This window comes from Cryptotermes secundus, unplaced genomic scaffold (assembly GCF_002891405.2).
Source record: "Cryptotermes secundus unplaced genomic scaffold, Csec_1.0 scaffold618, whole genome shotgun sequence".
NCBI lineage: Eukaryota > Metazoa > Arthropoda > Insecta > Blattodea > Kalotermitidae > Cryptotermes > Cryptotermes secundus.
This window is the reverse complement of record NW_019734973.1, coordinates 636,812-658,227: the sequence shown is the minus strand read 5'-3', so window position 1 is coordinate 658,227 and position 21,416 is coordinate 636,812. Positions and strand designations below refer to the sequence as shown.

At 39.5% G+C, this 21,416-nt stretch overlaps 1 long non-coding RNA gene across 1 annotated transcript in view; it reads left to right on the top strand.

Moving 5' to 3' along the window:
- Window positions 1–21,416, top strand: part of LOC117282678 — a 167,150-nt gene that overhangs the window by 60,745 nt on the left and 84,989 nt on the right. Inside the window, exon 2 of the long non-coding RNA XR_004513514.1 lies at window positions 6,699–6,805. This is a non-coding gene — a long non-coding RNA (uncharacterized LOC117282678). The remainder of the gene's footprint in view (window positions 1–6,698; window positions 6,806–21,416) is intronic.

Here is a 21,416-nt window from a genome sequence, read left to right as displayed (position 1 = left end):
TAGATCCAGGTTTTCTTAACCTTCGGCACTAGCTATAGTCGAATGGTCAGCTTCACACTCCGATCGCTTTAATCATGCGGAAAACCCAAAGTTACCGTCAGGTGGGATCAGAGTTGGTCTTCACGCCATTGCGAACATAGAAGTGTCCACTTCCGCCAGAAATCGAAACTCCGTCTCCTGCAGCACATTCAGCTTCTAGACTAGTCGTACACTGAGTAACTGGGACCAGATTATCCACGGATACTTGCAGAAAACACTGTGTCACGTGTTAACATACTGCCACTGAAATGGGGTCAAAGTTAAAAAAAAATCCTTTCAAACTTTGGCGAAGTCGGTATGTGACAACGAGAGTAAGCAATCAGAAATAATTAAAAGATGAACTTCAGGGCTGCATAAATTCTGAAAATGGTTCCTACCATTCATTTAAGAAATTCTGTCCTGCCTAAAAACCCAAAATTTAAGGTATCAACAACTGAGATTTTATTTGGAAGAAAGCATGGGACAGACGAGAAATGTACGTAAAATTTTAATTTAAAATATTAATGGAAAAGACCACATGGAAGGCCTAGTTGTAACTAGGAGAAAAATATTAATGGTAAAAAGCTCTCCCTGTAACAGGCCGTGGAGACCCATTGGGTTTTGAGATGTCGAGGCTCCCACATTTTCTAGAAAACCGGCTAACAGATGGCGGTAAGATTGTCAGTCTTACGCGCCAGCCGTCCTTTACCCGCCAGCAAGATTCCTAGGACTCATTTTTGTTAGAGGCTGCGTCGACTCCAGGGCCATAGTGCGGCTGGAAGGATTAGGTAAATTTAAAAACCCACTTTATTGGGACTTGAACCTGCGACCATCCGGCAGAGTGCATGAACCAACTACGCTACAGCATACCCTCCTGAAAAAATATTAAAATTAGTATAAATAAAGAAATAGGTTAAGAGAAAGTTGGCTGAATTTGTCAAGGTCACACGTGGTCCAGTGAACCTGGGAACGAACTTTCGGTTTCCATATAAGATGGGGATTTTACTGTCTTGATGGAGGGTTTACCATATACTTAAGATAGACTTCACTTCATGGTAACGTCCCCCCCCCAAAAGAAAAGATAACGAGCTTACTGGTTCAATGTGACTTACTGCAAAATATTCGCTGAGTTAGGAACCACCTGTTGAATAAGACATGGGCACCTGTGGATCACAGATTTTTGTTGTGTGTTGAAACCGCTACCCCATTAAAATAAAAATGTAATTAAGCATATATTTATCTGTTTATTTACATGTAAAACAATCTCCATATACATGTAAATATTCATTACCTGTCTTCTAAAAAGCAACCCGTTTCCTTACGTGTCATTTATTTGTGAAAAACTTTAAAAAATGGGTTACATCGTAAAATAAAGCTTTAGAATATGAAAATCGTTTATACTAGATGCTGAAAGTGGTGTAGTGCGTCCTCTGCAACGTTGTGCCCGAGTTATCCTGTGTTGCCCCACGCTGTTGGAACCGGCAACCCCTTTCATTGTTTCCTCGTGAGGCAACAGTTTGTAACATGTCTCTACACTATCCTTTTTGCAGTTCTTTTTTCAAAACATAATACCATGAACTCAACTAATTTTTCTCGTGAGAGTGCACACCAGATGTCTCTCTTCTGAGAGTTTTGTGGAGTTTCGTTGTATTCATGGGGTTCTCTGCCCTAAACACAGTATATTTTTGTGAATTAACTTGCCGTTAACATGAAACCAGGCTTCGCCTGAATAGAATACATTATCTAGGCGTGTGCTGTTGTCTTGTATGAAATTTAAGAACCATTGACAACACAGCATTTGCGAAACTGAGCCTGTAGGGCCTAATTCTTACATAACGTGAACACGGTATGACCGTAGTTTAAGATATTTGATGTTCTACGCGCAGATTTCAAAGTAATTTCATTTTAAAAAAATTGTCTTCTGGGATCTGGCGCCGTGTATTCTTTGTTTCAGCCGACATTTCGGAGGAACGTATCGCCTCCATCTTCAGGGCAGGTGAATTGCCTTGTGAATACAGAGAGCAGCTGGCAATTCACCTGCCCTGAAGATGGAGGCGATACGTTCCTCCGAAATGTCGGCTGAAACAAAGAATACACAGAGCCAGATCCCAGAAGACGACTTTCTTCATAGTCATCGCCGTGATAACCTCAAAACTTACATAATTTCATTTTGTTGTGCAAGTTCTTTTGAAGATGTGTTATGTTGCAGCAAAGTGATAGTGAGGCACGTTGTCTCCATGCACTCCAGTTTCCCTTGTCAAATCGCATTCCACCGATTGTTTCACGATCACCATCATCTGGGGATGGTACAACAGGCCAATTAGTGCCGCGATAGTCTCATCCCATTAATAATAATAATAATAACAACAGCCTGTGGAGGCGAGACCCAGTAGCTAATACCTACGGTTCTATAGAACACACTATCCCATTATTGCGTGAAATAAAGAGCGCATTTCAATTTATGCTTCTGTGAATAACCTTTCATCTTTGAACCAGAAATCCGTCCTTCTAAGGTTGGATAGAAATCTGGTATATTTTTAAGTATATCCTTTCCAGAATTTAGTTAGATTTTATCTAGTATTATCGTAAAATAATAGAGCCTTATCAACACCATTAACCACTGGCAATTAAAATTTACAGCAACATTGTACGAAATGGAGTTACATACATACATACATACATACAGCTTTTAAAGCACCACACTTAATTATCTACAGAAGATTTGGGTAGTTTACCAAACCGTGGTTACAGATTGCGTTTCTACGGAATTAATCAGAGAGATACTTTTTTTAATTGCTAGTGGGGTGGGACTAAGTCCCTTGTACTGAGGCCACTTTTGGCCTATTGTACCAGCCCCAGATGATAGGTGAGGGTGATTGTGGAGCAATTGGTAGAACGAAGATTGGCAGGGGAAACCGAAGTACTCGGAGAAAACCAGCCCCAGCGCCACTTTGTCCACCACAAACCCCACTTGACCAGACCCGGGAGATAGATACATTTACTCGTTTCCTGCAAAATAATCCTATAAACAAAATCGTAGTATACTTAGAAAAATAATCAAAGGGGAAATCGCCAGCCTCAAGTTCAAAAGTTGTATTATTAGTGTAAATAATAATGGGTTCACGAACAAGTTGTTTCAGGCGGTAAATCTTTTGAATTGTTTTTGGAGGCGCCAGGTTCGAATTTCAGTCGGGATACTGACTACACAACTGAATTGTTCCTCTGTCCTTCCAGCAAAGAGAGGGATAATACCTTGAAATAGCCCACGGCCGCTTCCTTCCAATGTTTTCCTGTTCATTAATCGCTAATCCTATCATTCGACAATATATAGTTATATAGACTGAGCTACAGATAGTATCGTTAAATGAGTAGCAGAGAAAATGGTGGGTCTGCAGCACACACATTTTCACTCATTGCTGGAATCTCTTCAACAGCGCCTCAAACGTCAACTTAGAAGGAGTGGAATTTAATTCTCATGTTAGTACTCGTATATTCCACTCGCCAGACGTAATAGTCTCGCTGCCACGAGTTTCTTATTCTTAAAACACTCATTTCTTTCACAGTAGATTCAACTGTTATACCGCCATGGTTAAATTCCTCATGGCTTTGTTTTTATAACTGGACGTGCAGCCTGAACACCTAAATTCTAAGGTAACTTCAATGTGCAACAGTATATCCCTTCTCTTTGACAATATTGTTCACTGATTTGGAACCCTTGCAACTCCTTTTTATTTACTCTCTCGTAATAAAGAGCCCACTAAAGCCTAAACTGTCTCCAGCTACAGTCTGGAAAGCAATAAAGACTGATTTGTAGCCGCCGATGTGAATACTCCCTCACCTAAATCACATTCGCTGTTGTACTCACGTTATAAATCATTGAATCAGAAGCAGTTGTTCTTTGTCTTGTCCAGTAGAACATTTTGAAGATCGTCATTGAGTTGTTCATACGTATCGTAAAAGAAAAAAGGACCAAAATTCAAGTAAACGATTAGGACTTTGAAATCTCTGACTTCTGTCAAATTAATTGTTTCAACAAAACCGACACATTAGTTAAAATATCAGTTGATTCTTATTTGAATTCAGCGTGTCGAGGTTATGTCCTGTCTGGTTAACAGAATGAAGTTTGACTATCTTTGTGAAATATGGTTAACAAGCCTGCTGCTGTTGGAAATGAATTCAACAATATTTAAGGAGACCACAAAATTAAATAATTTGGGGGACTGATATAAGTGACAAATTTCATTTTCATTAAATACGCGTCCAGTCTTTTACTCAGTGTTTCTGCCACAGAAAGCTGGCTATACAATTTCATCTGATGTTTGAGTCAAGAATGGTTGCAATTTAACCTCTGTGCCTCTTTGACTCTGTTGTAGCAAGGACGCAAGAAGGGTGGACAATTTGTTGGCCGAAATGTGGACAGGTTACCTCGAAAATTCCAGCCAATAGCTCTAAGGCCGAGTGAAAGGCTCTCGCCAATTTAGTATTTGGAAGTAAAATCATTTATAGCTAGAATACGATTTTTTTCTATAAAGTAACTTAGATCGAAGTGCAGCTCGATGTATCGACAGTCGCATAAAACCGGCGCAGTTAAATCGAATGTCAGACTTTACTCGATTCACGCAAAGCTCTTCTGATACTGGTCAACTAGTCCAAGGTAAAGATAAAGTTGTCCGTATGCTTAACTAATTAAGCACTACGCCATGAATGCCTATGGGGGAGTGGATTTATAGAGCCACATCTTCTTGACCTCGGCACTATTTGGAGGTGAGTGGTGAGCTTCACGTCCCGGCCGTTTTACTCCCGAGGAAATAGTCCCCGGTACCCATTCGATAGGAGGTTGAGTGAACCCAAGAGCCGGTCTAAATGACGTGGAAAAAAGAAAATTCTTGATCCTATCGGGACTCGGAACTCCGACCCCTCGGTAGAGCAGACCGTAGCCAGGACGACAGAGGGGTGAGGGAATCAAATTCTTTTCTGTACAACAGTGTCGTTGCATTCTAGAAGAAACTGCATTCGTGTTCTAACACGCTGTCAGTATCTCAGGCTACATGGCGTCGAGTGAGATGAATAATACTAATTCAATTCAATTCTTGTTTATTAACAGCCAAGATTCCAATTACAAAGTTAGCACAAGTAAGAAGAAATAAACAACAAAACATTTACAAACAGAAAACGAAACGAAGCAGTTTGTATATCAGGAGGAGCAGTAATAATAATAATAATAATAATAGTTCCATTAAAATATATTAAAAATTTTTAACGGCTTTTCTTGATAATATTTTATAAAAATAAATCTTAATTATTATAATGTTAAATGTATTCAGTGTGATTACATGATTGTAATTGTGATTTCTCGGTGCAAAATGGATGGTATGATCACAGTAATGAAAATACTATTATCGCCTTTATGTTAAACTTCCTTTGTAGTCTGTGTATGTGTCTCTCTCGTGTGTCACTCTTCTGCTTGTGGTTACTTTAAATGTATCCTTTGTGCTGTTGAATAAACACGCAAATAAATGTAGAATTGAACTGAATTATTTAAAACGTTTCGTGTAAAATGACATCTTTGTTCGCAGGCACTCTAATATATGAATTGAATTTTATTTTACTGTTTTTGAGGACGTTGCACAGAAACTGGGGGATGGAATTTCTTGCGATACGCTTGCTCCAAGGACCGGAAAGTGTTGGGAGGATAATATTAAGTTGTGAGGATGGGAAATGTATGGAACCACCTCAGGATCTTGTCCAAGGAAGAAATTTGATATCAGAGATGTTGAACTTTCAGTTTCACGCGCGGACCGCTTAACTTCGGGGAAATATTCCTCAGTACCTATTCAACAGGAGGCTGGGAGGTCTCCAGTGCCTGTCCGGGAAGTCCGGAAGCTGTGGAAAAAAGAAAAATCTCAGATCCCTGCCGAGAATTGAGTACTGACCGTTCTGACCGTAGTTCGTCACTATACCGACTGAGCTATCTTAATAAAATTCAGTTTTGGCGTCCAGTACGCCAATTGATGTATGTAACTCTTTTATTTGTACCTGATATTTCAGTAACGACTAAAAGAAATTTGAAACCACTGGCATTAAACTAACAACTGCGCTGTTCGGTTGGAACTGAGCCGCCTGGAACCCGACGTGGGTACTCTCCGTTCTTTGTAGGAAATCCGTTTTTTTCCTGTTTACAGAATCGTTCACTTAAGAGGCCGTACACTCACAACTTATGGCCCTCAGAGAGGAATGCAGCACGAAAAGGTTTAAACGAACTTCGATGGCTTTGGTTAATATTTCGAATTTCTGTTTTAAAAATATGCAAATGGCATTTCAGCCTTTATCTGGATTCAGAGCCTCTTGGAACTATTTGTCTCTAATAAATTAAACATACATCCATTACCCTATTTTACTCTGTAGGTTCTACATTAAGGGATTTAGTTGCGTTATTCATGCTGAAACGCACGGAACATAAGAGTCTCCACCACGCCATGTGTCTTTAGTAGAAGTGGGAGGCGTGGAAAAGCTCTCTGTTCCAAAATTCACTTGTTTCTAAGCTGGATAAAACGCAGTGGCGGCTGGTATACTAGGCTATTTGTGTTGCCCCTTTTAGGAAAATGCACGTCATTAACAATACAATAAGAAGCAGAAAAAGCTTAATAAATTCGTATTGTTTTTCGTCATTCTATTTCCAGTTTTCCTCATCCGAGCGGTCTTGTTTCCAGCCACCACACTACGAAGAGGTACAAGTGGACATGTGGCTTCAAATGCGCTTACTTTAGACTTCATCAGTAAGGTGGAGGTAAGTGGGTAGCTTCAAGCGCCGGCCTTTTTATCTTCAGAGATGTAGCCACTTTGTACTCGCTAGATACTGGTTCGTGGAGTCATCCCTAGATGTTACTGCAGTGGTCCCCACTCCCATGCCTACCAGCAATTGTCTGAGGAAAGTTTAACCTTATACGGCAGACAACCTGCAAGATATTTAAGTTGCGGGTTTCGGTGGGAAATGAAATGTAATATTTCTTACAAGACAATTGAACATATACATATGTTACGATTCATACGTAGTGTATGCAGACAAGAGCATTGTGTTTGGTCACCTTCAGAGCCGCCGAGACAGCCGCAGCAAAGAAAAATCTATGGAAAAGAGACAGAAGGATTAGAAAGATAGGCGTAATCGGGAAAGTCTTAGAGAATTTGGGGTGCATTTGCAGCAATGGAGCCGGTCACGGTAGCCGAGCGGTCTAAGGCATGTACTGTCTTCGCTCGCTTGGAAACCGGGATCGTGGGTTCGAATGCCACTCAGTGCATGGATGTTTAGTTTGTGTGTGTGCGTTTTTCTGTGTTTGTGTACAGGTAGAGGCCTTGCGACGAGCTGATCACCCGTCCAAGGAGTCCTACCGTATGTGTAAGATCTAGAAAAACCGAAGTGAACGGAGAAGTTCATGGAGGTAGGCCTAGGCCCAATGGGGCTGTAGTGCCAAGGAAGAAAATTGCAGCAAGGGACTGATGTCAATCATAGAGCGTAAATTTCAATTCCCCACATGGTTTCCAACCAAAATTTCATATGCACTTCTTGTTTGCTCACAGTATATTTGTCAATTTAGAACTCCTTGTTTAAATCACACTAAAAGTTTTGGCGAAAAAATATTAATTATTAATTATGTGATTTTGTCATTCTTCTATTATAACATTTCACTTATTTTCCAAATAATATGAACATGCTTCTCCAATCAGAGCGAAAAGTCGTGCATTTCACACAATCTTATGACAGTTTAATTTTAATCAAAATTTAAATTCGTGATATTTGGATAAACGGTAGGGTCGAGGAAGGGTAGTTGAGTTTTCAGGTTACAGGGACTCTCAAGAAAATTTTTGTACGTGTACATGTAATTCTTACATCTTTCTATTTCGTACTTATCAGGTATTAGTTATCATCATTAACCGCCACTGGTATTCATGTTTTAATGTCGACACTAGTGACATCTTCGAAAAGAAGATCGGAAAGTTTCCTTACTAAACGGCTTCCCATGAGTCCCAAGCAAAGTGTAGTTGCAATTCGTGACCGTGTTTGACAGTGAGATGTGCCCAGTTGTATGCATAGTTCGCTTCACTCTTATAGATGAGGGTCCACCAAAGTAAGTTGCATTTGCTATTTCATTTGCAAGTACTTTAAATTAATTTACATTGAAATTAATTTGATACCTATTTGAATTTATTTACTTGTTAAGAGAAAATATTAATTTGGAGGTTTTCAACGTTTACAGTTATAAAAAGAAGGAACCTTGTCATTTTCATGGACGCTTTCTGAAATTCAAGGTATTTTTAGCTTAGCTGAATGTTATGAACCGAATATTTATGATTAATAATTATTTGAATCATGTATAAATTAACATAAAACCTCTTCAGATTCTGTAGGCCTATAAATATTATAAATTAAGCTTGCAGTAATTAATTGGATAAAATTCCGAGTTTATGGCCATTTCTTCGCCGTTTACAAGTAACGCTTTTCAGAATAAATTTGTAGCTCGACAGACGTGACTTAATTTATAATAACGCGAAGTATAAATAAACAAGAAGCACTGGTCGCAGAATTCCTATAGATCTATATTTTTTTTGCAGTAGTTTGCATATGCAGTTCTTAAGAGAATAAGAGTTACATATACGCCACTTGTTTTATTACGATTAGGAACATAGTTATAGTAAACAGGATCCTCGTCGATATTTAATAATTGTTTTCTAAGAAAAGAAATCAAACATCGTGGCTCCCATGTAGCTGACTTGCTCACCGTATGTACCAGTTCGAATCCGGTACGGATATCCAATTCCGGTGCAAGCAGACTGTCTCTTCGCTTGCTAATTTTCTTATTTTTCCTTCTACCCTGAAGATTGAGGCGATACGTTCCTCCGAAACGTCGGTTAACACCACATCTACACGGTGCTACATCCCAGGAGACTGCTTTCTTCATAGTCACCGCCGTGAAAACCTCAAATCTTACATGATAGGATTTGTTTATTATATGTTACAAGTTTCATAAGGATCCGTTCAGTTGCTCTGAGTAGAGGGAAGAACAACACAGGATAAAAATAGGAAGTTGAAAAATTAGGCATCAAGGGAGAATACTGCTCTCTAGAAAACAACTTAATTACATCACTGAAGTTTTGAAAAATCCACTGGATACAACCATACGCGTTCCCTTCCAGTGTAACGGTAGTGACTCTTGGTGAAGTTAGAGGCATGTTTTTGCAACTCTTCGTTGCGAACTCTCGAGAAACGAGTTGCATTGGTCATCAGCAGGAAGGAGAAGGAAACTTACACATAAAGGGAAAATACGCACTTGTTTGTCTACTCTGTGTTGTAACGTAGAGACATATGAACCGGAAGGAGCTCAAATGCTACATTTTGCTTTATTCTACACACGTTAGTTTCTGATGAATGTTGCGCGGTAGGAAAGAATGTTGAAGGCGGTATAGAGTTCTGTGTGCATTGTAATGTGTTGGAAGATACTGCTGCATATTTACAGATCTATCGGTGTGCATATGAAACATACAATATGAAAATATGCAAATAACATGTCCATATTTTGCAACGTTCTGGTAGTATAATAGAGCTACAAACAAATGAAGGTGCCATTACAAAACATAGGAGTGTTCATGCAGCTGCGACTTCACCCTCTTACATTAATAGCAAAGTATTCGACTAACAATTTTTAGCATATTTCCTTTCTTTAAAAAATAAAATTAGGCTCATGAAATCACCTTTTTGTCCGTCTGCCCGTCCGTTTATCTGTCTCTGGCTGTATATGCCTATGCTCCTAATTTTGTTACGAGGCATATGAGATCACCTTGCTGTCTGTGTCTTTTTGTGTCTCCCCTAATATTTTCGTTTTCTATGAGGTCCGCATAACCGGCCGGGGTGAGTATCTGACCACTCACTTTCAACTACCGACGAGGTTGAGAGAATGTGGGTCGATGAGCCATACGCCTTCATGCCCTAGTGCTTAATTAGTTAAGTACAGGGGCAACTTTATCTTTTTTACCTTTATGAGGTCTGTATCAAAGGAAAGTATACGATTAGTTCTTCCCAGAACTTCCTGTTGTAGAGGTGGTATTATAAAATCTAATTTACGAAATGAATGAAAGAATCCTGAATAGAAAGCACAGGTCTTGTGTTACCACTGCATATTATTCTAGTTCTACAGCTCTGTTACTGTCTTTGTTTCTATTTATGTGAGGACGTAGAGTTTCTGCCTACATTACAAGTAAATTTGTTGAATATTACCTGAAGGTTTATTACCGTCGCCATGTTTGTAATTACTGATTTGTAAACAGAATTTAAGCCGGTCATGGTAGCCGAGCGGTCTAAGGCATGTGCTGTCTCCGTTCGCTTGGAAACCGGGATCGTGGATTCGAATCTCACTCAGGGCATGGATGTTTAGTTTGTGTGTGTGCGATTTCTGTGTTTGTGTGCAGGTAGAGGCCTTGCGACGAGCTGATCACTCGCCCAAGGAGTCATACCGAATGTGTAAGATCTAGAAAAACCGAACTGAACGGAGAAGTTCAAGGAGGTAGGCCTAGGCCCACTGGGGCTGTAGTGCAAAGGGGGGGGGGAACAAAATTTAAAGCATAATATTTAAGCATGTGTATGGTGTGCCTCCTTCTGAAACTGTGTATGGCTGGCTACCTTCAATAGTTCATTAGTCATCTCGCACAGCCGTCAAGTTATTTTACATTCTACAAAAAATTACCCCTACAAGACTTACATCTTATACGAAGATCTCTTTCCACGCGTCATTTCAGAACTCTGAATTGTATGACGCTAATGCCGTTCTTACTCCAGAATTTTGCGCGAACGTCATGTGAATTTCTGCAGGAAATTATATAAAAAAAAGAAAAAAGATGACGTCGAAGTGGACTGCAATGCCATCAGATTCGTATGACCTGTTGTGAAATTCGGTCAACTGACACAATTGTCATGATTTCATGATTGTCAGGTTCATATTTTGAGAAAATATTTAACACAATTATACAGAATATGACGAACTGGTCTGGCTTTATCGAACTTTTTCCTACTTTAACACATAATAATTATGATAATTGTGATTACAACGAAAATTTAGCTTATTCTGAAAGTGGCTTCTGTTTCTACGTGTAAATTACAATGTATTATCGCAGATGCAAATTTAAGGAGAAAGTAACTGTTAAAGAAGGCCGCGCCATAGCTCAAGCGGTTAGTCGCTGGCTTCCCACTGCGGCGGCCCGGGTTCGATCCCGGGTCTGGTCAAGTGGGATTTGTGGTGGACAAAGTGGCGATGGGGCAGGTTTTCTTCGGGTACTTCGGTTTCCCTGCCAGTCTTCATTCCACCAATTGCTCCACAATCACCCTGACCTATCATCTGGGGCTGGTACAATAGGCCAGAAGTGGCCGCAGTACAAGGGACTTAGTCCCACCCCACTAGCAATAAAAAAATAATAGGTTTACTAGTTCTTACACATTCGGTAGGACTCCTTGGGCGGGTGAACAGCTCGTCGCAAGGCTACCTGTACATAAACACAGAAAAACGCGCCCGCACGCGCCACACAAACACTGAACATCCATGCCCTGAGTGGGATTCGAACCCAAGGTCCCGGCTTCCGAGCGAGCGAAGACAGTGCATGTCTCAGACCGCTCGGATACCGTGACCGGCAAATCGTTAATTAACCTGCCAATTATATATTTATGAATTTTCTGAAGTCCCGTTTGTGTTTCCTTTCTAATTTTTCCCCCCTCTTTTGGCGTACTGAATGTTCTTTTCCTTCTGTAATGCTGCATTCTCCCTTTGTTGCAAGTCTTTGCATGATTCTACAGGAAGTGTACGTTGGTTAAAGCAGCTCTGTTTACACTTACTTGTCCACATTGTAAATCACCTCTCGTGTATGTCTGTATATCATCTTATTCCAACCAGTCTCTCTAACATTACTGTCAAAATCTGATGCTACTATTTGTAGAGCAGTTAATGAGACATAACGCACCTTATGAGCTACCAGGAACTGGACTGTCTTGCAGCTGTTGTCAGTTTAGCACAAATAATGTAATTTACAAACGAAAACCCTGTACATTATGTGGTTGCAAGTCTCCATTTTCCTTGTTACCATCTGATCAAAGAAACAGTTATAAACGAAAAGAAAAAACAGAAACGGAAGAGTAACAATAGACGCTTCACAAGAGAACGTAAAGGGGTAACAAGAAGGCTACTATACGGGTTATAAACTTTCCCGAGCTAAGGAGAAGAGCAGAAATCTCAAGTCATCCTGTCTTTACGGCTCTGTTTAGCTTCCTTTTCCGCAACAAATATTGGACCGAATTTTCGTTCCAAGGCCTATTAGACTTCTTGATCTCTCTTCCTCTGTCGGGCTGCCAAGTCTTTCCGTAGGATTCTACTGTACACTTGCCATGTTGAACTTTGTTAGTACTGCCCGGCTTCTCAGGTGCTGCGTGATTTCTTGGATCATATTTTCTTTTCCTAGACATTCTCTAATAATGTGTATTTATGTCAACCGTCTTACAGTGCACACAATTTCACCTTTCTCTTCACTTTTACACTACATGTTTCAGCGCTAATGTGCCATCTTCAGGTGTGTCTCTATGCACGTCAAACTACTGCACTGCATGCCATGACGTCTTCATTCTAAAATGACTAAAATGTGTATTCGTCATGTATAAGAATAAATTCTAATTACTAAAGCCTTTCAGGATTCGTCATCCATATGTTGTATCTCAAATACGCGAATCACGCCAGTCCTCCTCTGTGGGAGCACTCTTCCTACATTCATGTGTGTATTCGCGTATTTGAGATACGACGTAAGGATGACGAATCTTGAAAGGTTTTAGTAATTAGAATTTATTGTTATACATGACGAATACACATTTTAGTCATTTTAGAATGAAGACGTCATGGCATGCAGTGCAGTAGTTTGACGTGCATAGAGACACACCTGAAGATGGCACATTAGTGCTGAAACATGTAGTGTAAAAGTGAAGAGAAAGGTTAAATTAAATAAAAGTGTGCACTGTAAGACGGTTAACATAAATACACATCATGGACATGAACCTGTGCAACAGGACTCTAAAATATAACATTATTAATAGTTCTCTAATAACACTGCAAGTTGTCGAAAGAACGTCTTGCTACATGGAATACATAAATATTGCTGAATTTCTTAATGATGACTGTTATTACAATTTTAAGATTTGTAGCATATTTTTGTTTGTAAAACTTCAACGGATTATTTCTGTATCCGAGAAATCAATGACCGAATATGGACCCGTTTCTTTTGCTATAATTTCCTGAATTCTTCAGCCAGTTCTGTGTGATTTGTTATCTTTGTTTCCATGTTACCGCAATGTTGCTTAACTGCTTCCTGCCGCGGACCTAGTGCAGACCATCCAGACATAAGACATACACTGTAATCTTGCCAATATGACGGTAACAAGGCTACTGAAGCAGTGTGGAGGTGAAGCGATAGAGATTTTAGATGCAATTCGAATGCTCATTCCCACTTTATTAATTACTAGACGCCTGTGCAGAAAAATCTGCATTGAAATTAACAAACTATTTCTGTTAATCGTTGTTACTGCTTAAATGATTTCTGTTTACTCCGACCCAAATACACGTCATTTTCGTGACCTTTAGAATACAAGCCTTATGGGACAAGCTGTAAAAGAATACAGCACTCCCGAATTTGAAGGGTAGTCTAAAATTTCACATACATGAAACTGCAGAAAACTACTTATAATTAGTGGAAAATATTACCAGGTTGTCTTAAAAACTAATTAAAAGGGAAACACTACACGTCATATTCTACTGCGAACTTCAGTTCTTTCGGACTAGATCCTTAACAGAAACTTATTAAAAATTGCACGTATATCCCGTGTTGCAGTACAAAGTGTCTTTCGGAATAGTACAAACTTAAATTTATCTTATCGTCACGTGTTGGGTGGTACGCGTGACGAAAATAACAGGTTCTACGTATATGTCGGATGATTGAATCTCATGGAGGACAATTCGATCACTTGTTATAAATATACTCTTTCAGCTATAACTCAAATTGCACATTTCCGAACACATGGTGATATGGACATTTGTTCTTGTTTCGTTATGTGAAACTCGTTCCCAGGTTTTCTCCCCACCTTTCAGTTACTCTCTGTATGTATAGTACACTAATATTGCTCGTGCTACTCAAGTTACTATGTACATGTCTGAGCAGGTAAATTTCACTGCAAGTTCAGAAAATATATATATAGCGTAAAAATAAGTAAAGCTACCCCTGTACCAGGCCGTGAAGACGTTGAGGGTCCCATATTATCTACACAATCGGCTCGAAGATGGCGGTAAGGTTGTCAGCCTTACGCGCCGGCCGCGCTTTACCTCCCAGGAAAATTATTTAATTAATTCCTGGTACTCATTTCTGTTAGAGGTTGAGTCGACGCCAGGGCCATAGTGCGGCTAGAAGGATTAGGTCAATTGAAAAAAATCCAATGACCTCATCGGGACTTGAACCCGCGACCTTCCGGCCTGTAGTATAGCCCCTCAACCAACTACGCTACTGCGTGCCCCATGTATATAGCGTATTACTTCTAATATAAGACGCCCTCGAATTTAAGACCCATCCAGTTTTTGAATTTGGGTTTTAGAAAACAACTTAACAAAGGTGCACATTTCTCGAAATTAAGATGAATCTCAGTTTTTCAATGGAGAAATATTGTGTAAAATTTACGTCTTATATAGGAAGTATGGTTATGTTAAGTAACTTGCAGTTATTGCTCTCAAGCAAGTCACTTCCTTTCCATTCAGAAATCTATTCTTTAGGGGGTCTCTAAAGGTTCGGCCACACAGAGCGCTACGCTATGTTCGCTACGTATGCTACGTACGCTGTGTACACTCTGCCACGCAGGTAACATAGCGAACATAGCGTACGTAGCGCTCTGTGTGGCCGAACCTTTATACTGTCTCAGGTTATATCTGTTAGAACAAATCGACACTACAAATTTAGCTTGAGTAGATCGGTTGGTGTAGCATCGCATTACTGCAATCACCTTTACGACATTTCTGAGATCTCTTGTGAAAGAGACATTAGACGATTGATCAGTTTGAGTTAGGTATCCGAAGTTACCATGGTAACCAGGGATCTAAGCCCAGGGGGGTGAAGGACGGTGGGGGAAATGCTTGTGAGCGCACAAGCTCCTTGCCTGGAGGTACATGGCTGGGTTAGAAGCCGCGGGCAGTTAGGGGCACTCCGCCCCCCGGGCTGAACTTGAAGAGGGGATTCCCAGACGACTGTGTTTCTTAGCAATTTCGTTTGCAGTCTGTTATTTTACAATTTTGTAAAAAAAGTATGACTATTAATCTGTATGTTATTTTCGAACGCTACTATAGCTGAATAGATTGTGTCACTTGAAGTTCAGAATATGAACTTTTTTGTTATTTAATGATGTTACTTCAACCTAATATTTCATCTGGCTACCATTTCCCTTTATTTCTACTCAGAATGGCAGGGTTTGTTTCCAAAAGAGACTCATCTTGCTAATAAATTTTAATTAATTTCTCTGGTGATGATGCTTGGGCTTAGCTTGTAGTGGATGATAATATGAGTGTTGTATTGTTCTTCAGTATGAAGTTGCAGCGATGTGGTCCTAAGGGCAGACATATTTTCTTTTAGGTCGAATGAGCCATAATATTAGACTATTTGGCCCTTTTAGTCATGAATTGTTTATAAAATTAAAAATTACATGTTTTAAAACAGCAAGCCGGTCACGGTAGCCGAGCGGTCTAAGGCATGTACTGTCTTCGCTCGCTTGGAAACCGGGATCGTGGGTTCGAATCCCACTCAGGGCATGGATGTTTAGTTTGTGTGTGTGTGCGTTTTTCTGTGTTTGTGTGCAGGTAGAGGCTTTGCGACGAGCTGATCACCCGCCCAAGGAGTCCTACCGAATGTGTAAGATCTAGAAAAACCGAAGTGAACGGAGAAGTTCATGGAGGTAGGCCTAGGTCCACTGGGGCTGTAGTGCCGAGGAAAAATAAAAGCAGCCTATGGTTTTTACCTCGAAAAGTATGTGAATAAAAGTTTCCTTCGTTGTTTGTTATTCTTCGCTTACAGGCTTAAGTGTCTCTTCTATCTCGCAATTATCTCTCTATATTTTTCTTGATCGTCCCAATAACCTTCTTTCCTGTAGTCTGCATTTGGTTACTAATTCTATAATAGCCTCAGCATCTGAAACGGCTATAAACTCATCGCTTCTATTTTCCATTCATTCTGCATGACAAGCTTCGGAACTAATGGATTGTAGAACTGCATATTGTGTTCAAGTGAGGTAAATTTGTTGTATATCATTTTATTGTAAATTTGTATGTTTTATAGCAAACAAAGAGACCAGGAGTCTTAATGTCTAATAACGCATATAACCGAAAAAAACAGGCATATACAATACTGCATGTTATGTGTTCTGCGTACCAGTTTTCTCTCATATCGCCCTGTAATTAATTTAAAATTTAACTTTTAGTTCGGCTCTATTATCAACACTTTAAGAGCCTCAGTCAAGCCACTATGCCCACCTTCTTAAAAACTGTAAATTGTAATTAATGCAGAATGATATGACGATGTCATTATGGAATAAAAAATTGATGATAACGCGATTAGTGACTGCATATGGCATCCTACGGTCTGAAATAACCTCTAAAACTTCAGTAAGTATGTCTGCCTTAAAACATGGAGCATACTCGATAGCATAGCAAAGCTTGCATTTGAGAGACTTCAATGTAAAACATATTTAGATTTATTCGAGAGCATTAATAAACAGTTTACTGCATAAGATAGCAAGAATATCTGCCATGTCTATATTTTTAAATCCATTTTCTTAATTTAAGAGCTGTTTACATTTTACAAGTATATAAACCCCGAAGAATTCTAGGTTTTGTGAGAAGCGCATGGAGCAAACGTTGTATTTCCTCGTAGCTTCATAAACAATAAAGTAAAGCTCGTGGGCACTATTTCTGGAGCAATGTTCACAAGCAGCCTCTATCGGGAATGACAACGGAGTCTTCTCTTGAGACAACGTTCCGTTGTGCTCAAGTTTATCGTTCCAGGCTCCTGGGAGCTGAAGGTCTCTGTACAATTAATCCTGACATTTAGGTTTGGGCAGAAATCATCTTCGAACTGGAAATGTTTTGATTCCCTGTTTAAACGCGTACTTAACAGAACTCGTTCATTTTGATTTCTCATACCTCACTGACCTTGATATTTTTTATTGCACACGAGGCGCGAGATGCAAAATATACGCACAGCATAAACATTTTGTCACGTTGCTCACGTAAGACATAAAAATGGTGTATTTTCAAGAAGTGTTATTTTTACTCTATTTTTGTTTGAAATGTTTATTTTTGCCACCAGTATTTAAATAGCTATACTCATTATCTGATTTTGTAATATGCACGTTATTATTGTTCGAGTTTAACTCAAACTGTAATATTTCAACAAATTTTGGTAAAATTCCGCAATATAAAATTTAATTAAAATACATTCGAGAGTTCTGGATACCGATAGATAGATGGACAGATATGATAAGCTAACATTCGCATTTCTGAAAATTTGTTACGGATACGCTAAAAATTAGTGTCGCAAAACTAACCAAGCAGTTATCCTGTTTTCCCTGTATTTTTTTAAATATTCCCTTTATCTAAAAGAGATTTCAAATATCAGTTATAGTTGTTAACACAACCTCTACATTTCATGTCATCTAGCAGTGTTCTGTACGACGGACCTTTTTCACTAAATTGACTAATTTCTCCTTGAGTTAACCCTTAAAGTTGTGGTAGGTTGGAGCAGAATGAATTTCGCTCAAAAAATGTATAAATATGAACCACCTCAGAGTCAGACCAGTTTAAGCAGATCGGCAAGTGACTCGTACTGAGAGACCACGCCATCCTGAAGTTTAAATTTTGACCAAAGACCATGTAGAATTCAACATATTTACCCATGTAACTATGAAAGAGGAAAGCAGAGACTTCAAGGGAATGGTTGACGTACGTCTATCATAGAAACAACTATTCCTTTAGTGTGTTGAATATTTATATGCATAATATATCGATTTTGACTCAAGCTGGGAAGCGCTTATTTGTAATATTCGAGACTACTACTTTTTCTAAATATTCATAGGTACATGAAATATTTTTTCTCTTGTACTCTTCTTATTCCGCATGAAAGTTTTGAAAGCCTGCATATGGACATATTTGCATGCGCTGTGGACTCAGACTGCAGCCACTTGCTCACGTTGGTTCCTCCCTCGCGGATATTTTACTCTGAAGATGGAAGCGATACGATCCTCCGAAACGTCGGTTTACACAATACATACACGACGCAACATCCAAGAGGACTGTATTCTTAAACATTGAATATACTATATTAATTTTATTACTAGCTCCATCCATTTCTTTAATCGCAATTACATTTTTTACTACCCTAAAATAGATGAAGTTGACCTGTATTAATTTAAGTAAATAACGAGATTTTCGGTGAGAGTGATTATTAAAATGCTTAACAAAACTCTCAGGGAGAGGATATGCGTAAGTACTTTTCCTAAGTAGGAAGAAGAGCCTGATTTTTATTGGGACAGAAAATAACAGTGACATTTCAGGGGAATCACTCAACAGCAATGCGACGATTTGCTGCGGTTAATAAATGAGAAAAACTAAGAAAAACACTCCAGGGTGACAGCTGGAGTGAGCAATGGAAGACAATCAGTTACCAGCAAAGCTCATAAAACCTACTATCCTGTCGCGTACATTTCTGATCTATAAATCTACGCATTACTGTTTTATAATTTTATCCATATGAACAGTCTATCAATTAAACATCCATTCTGTCGATATTAAATTTATCGGAATTAATCTCAACATTTTTAACCGTCGGCATGATAATTCTTTACTTCGAAATAATATTTCACTTATAAAAAATACCATCTAATACCAAGGTCAAGAATGGTCGAGCTATACCTCCACCATATAGGTCCTCATGGCGTAGTGCTTAAGTGATTAGGAACAGGGACAATTTTCCTTCTACGAAATGATCACAAAAGTCGAATATTTTAAGACAGTTAACAGATAAGTAAATAAGCATTGCTAGGAAAAGAATAAATATGCAACAATAAAATAACTGTTGGTGATCTCAAGTGTTCAGTTGAAAAAAAAAATATTGATCGTGGGTCTCAAGGGATCTGCGCCAGACGAACTGATTGGCGGCAAACCGCCAGACGAACTGATTGGCGGCAAACCGCCAGTCGTAAAGTAACTAATTCTGGCTCTGAATCTGACTCTGGAGCCTAAATCTATGAGAAAAGCAGATGGCCTGAGTCTTATCTTAATTGACTTTTATGTTCCAGCGTCCGCACCAAGTCTCAGTAGCATTGACAGCGCTTTGCAGCTTTCTGAGAACATAAACATTTTGCGGCATGGCGCCATATGCAGGTGTCGTCAGCAAAAAGACCTAGATGGACACCAGATATTTTGGGGGAGGCGGCATAATTATGTACAGTATATACTGACCAAAAACTGATGCCGGAAGCAGCGTCATCAGCAGCGACTTGAAGCACAGAGCAAATGATGCTCGAGATGATTCAAGTTCGTATAGCAACAGGCGTGACCAGAGTGGTTTGAACGGCTGTTGTACAGCCATGTGGAAAGCAAATGGAAAAACTACCACATTATCACTTTTCCTGGACAGTCTCTTTCCAAAAACAGAGATACCATATATGCGAGATGTATCCTCTGGAGACAAAACAAACTGGAGGGGCGGATAGAAGTGCCCAGAAGACGACAAAGAAGACGTAAGAAGATGCTGGATGACCCTGGGGACAGAAAAGGATATTTTAATTGAAGGAGAAAGTTTGAGATCGCATTAAGTGGAGGACCTGTTTTGGAAGAGACTGTGGACCTATCGTCTTGACAGATTACAAATGAATGAATATACTGACTGTACAAAGCGGGGGAGAGGACTGAACCTTGTGGCACCCCTGCATATGTATCGCATGGCTTGGATATTTCACTTTAGACTGAGACTCTGAAATTTCTCTGAGGAAAAAAAAAGAGCTAATAAGATTGATTAGACTAATCGAAAATTTTAGTTTCGATGATTTATATAGCAAGCCAAGGTGCCATGTTGTATCAAAGGCTCTTTCGATATCAAAGAATACCACAGCCGTTGACATAATGTTATTGAAGTAAACCTCGTAATTGAAGTGTCGTGCTGTGACGGGCACAGAAACCAAAATGGCTTGCGTTATGTACGCCTCTTTCTTCAGTTTGCCTTTGGACTATTTTCAGAAAACTTTCTCAAATAGCTTGCCCGTTGTGGAGAAGAGGCTAATAGGACGTATTTTTGTGGAAATTTTGGGTCCTTACCAGGTTTCGGCAACGTTATGACTCTTCCTTCTTTTCAAGACTTTGACAGTCATCGTCACGAGTTACTTGCGGTCAATGCAAGGCCAGTTGGAACGGTTAGTTTTGAAACATTGCCAGCCGGCAAGGACATAACTATGTAAGCAAAGGATATTGTTGAGATCCGTTACCAGGCAACGGCTAATGAAGACATAGAAGACTAAGCGTGTACTATAGTAAGTGGTCGAGTAAGAGAATTAGCTAGAACGTTATAATAACTTGTATTTAATATTTATAAGGGTTAAATAAATCAAATTATCAAACCATACCCCGTGTCTAATCACTAACACGTGAACATATTGTGACAGAATATTAACATTTGCTAGGCAACGGCTAGGTAAACACTATCTAAAATTCGGCATAATAGCAGAAGCGGAAGCGATTTCTCTAGGCAAAAATATGCTTGATGACACTATCAAGTCGGAACATATTGTGAAGTGATTCTTTACTCTTTTCCTTGGGCGTTTAAATGAGGATGAATCTGGCCACGGTTACTTCCAACAGATGGGTGGTGCTGCACACACGGGTCGTGTTCCCATGATGCTACTGTGCGCTGTGTTAGGAAGAGAATAATTTCAAAGGACACTTGGCCACCACGGTCATCCAGTTTTACACCATCTGACTATTATCTGTGAGAAGCAGTGAAAGGTGCGGTTGGCAAGAAAAATCCTTAGGCTCTCCTGGAACTGAAGGAAGCCTTTGCAAATTTCATCAGAAACACCCCTCCGATTGAATTGTCGCGTGTCTTTGCAAGTAAGATAACAGGTGTAGGTGTGTGTCTACAAGCACGTGGGGAAATTTCCAACATTTGTTGTTACTTAAGAAATAGGGCGGCTTTTCTCCGAGTACTTCAGTTTCCTCTGCAAATCTTCATTCCACCAAATTCTCCATCACTTTAATCACCCGGGGCAGGTACAATAGGCCAATCAGTGGCCGCCGTGCCGA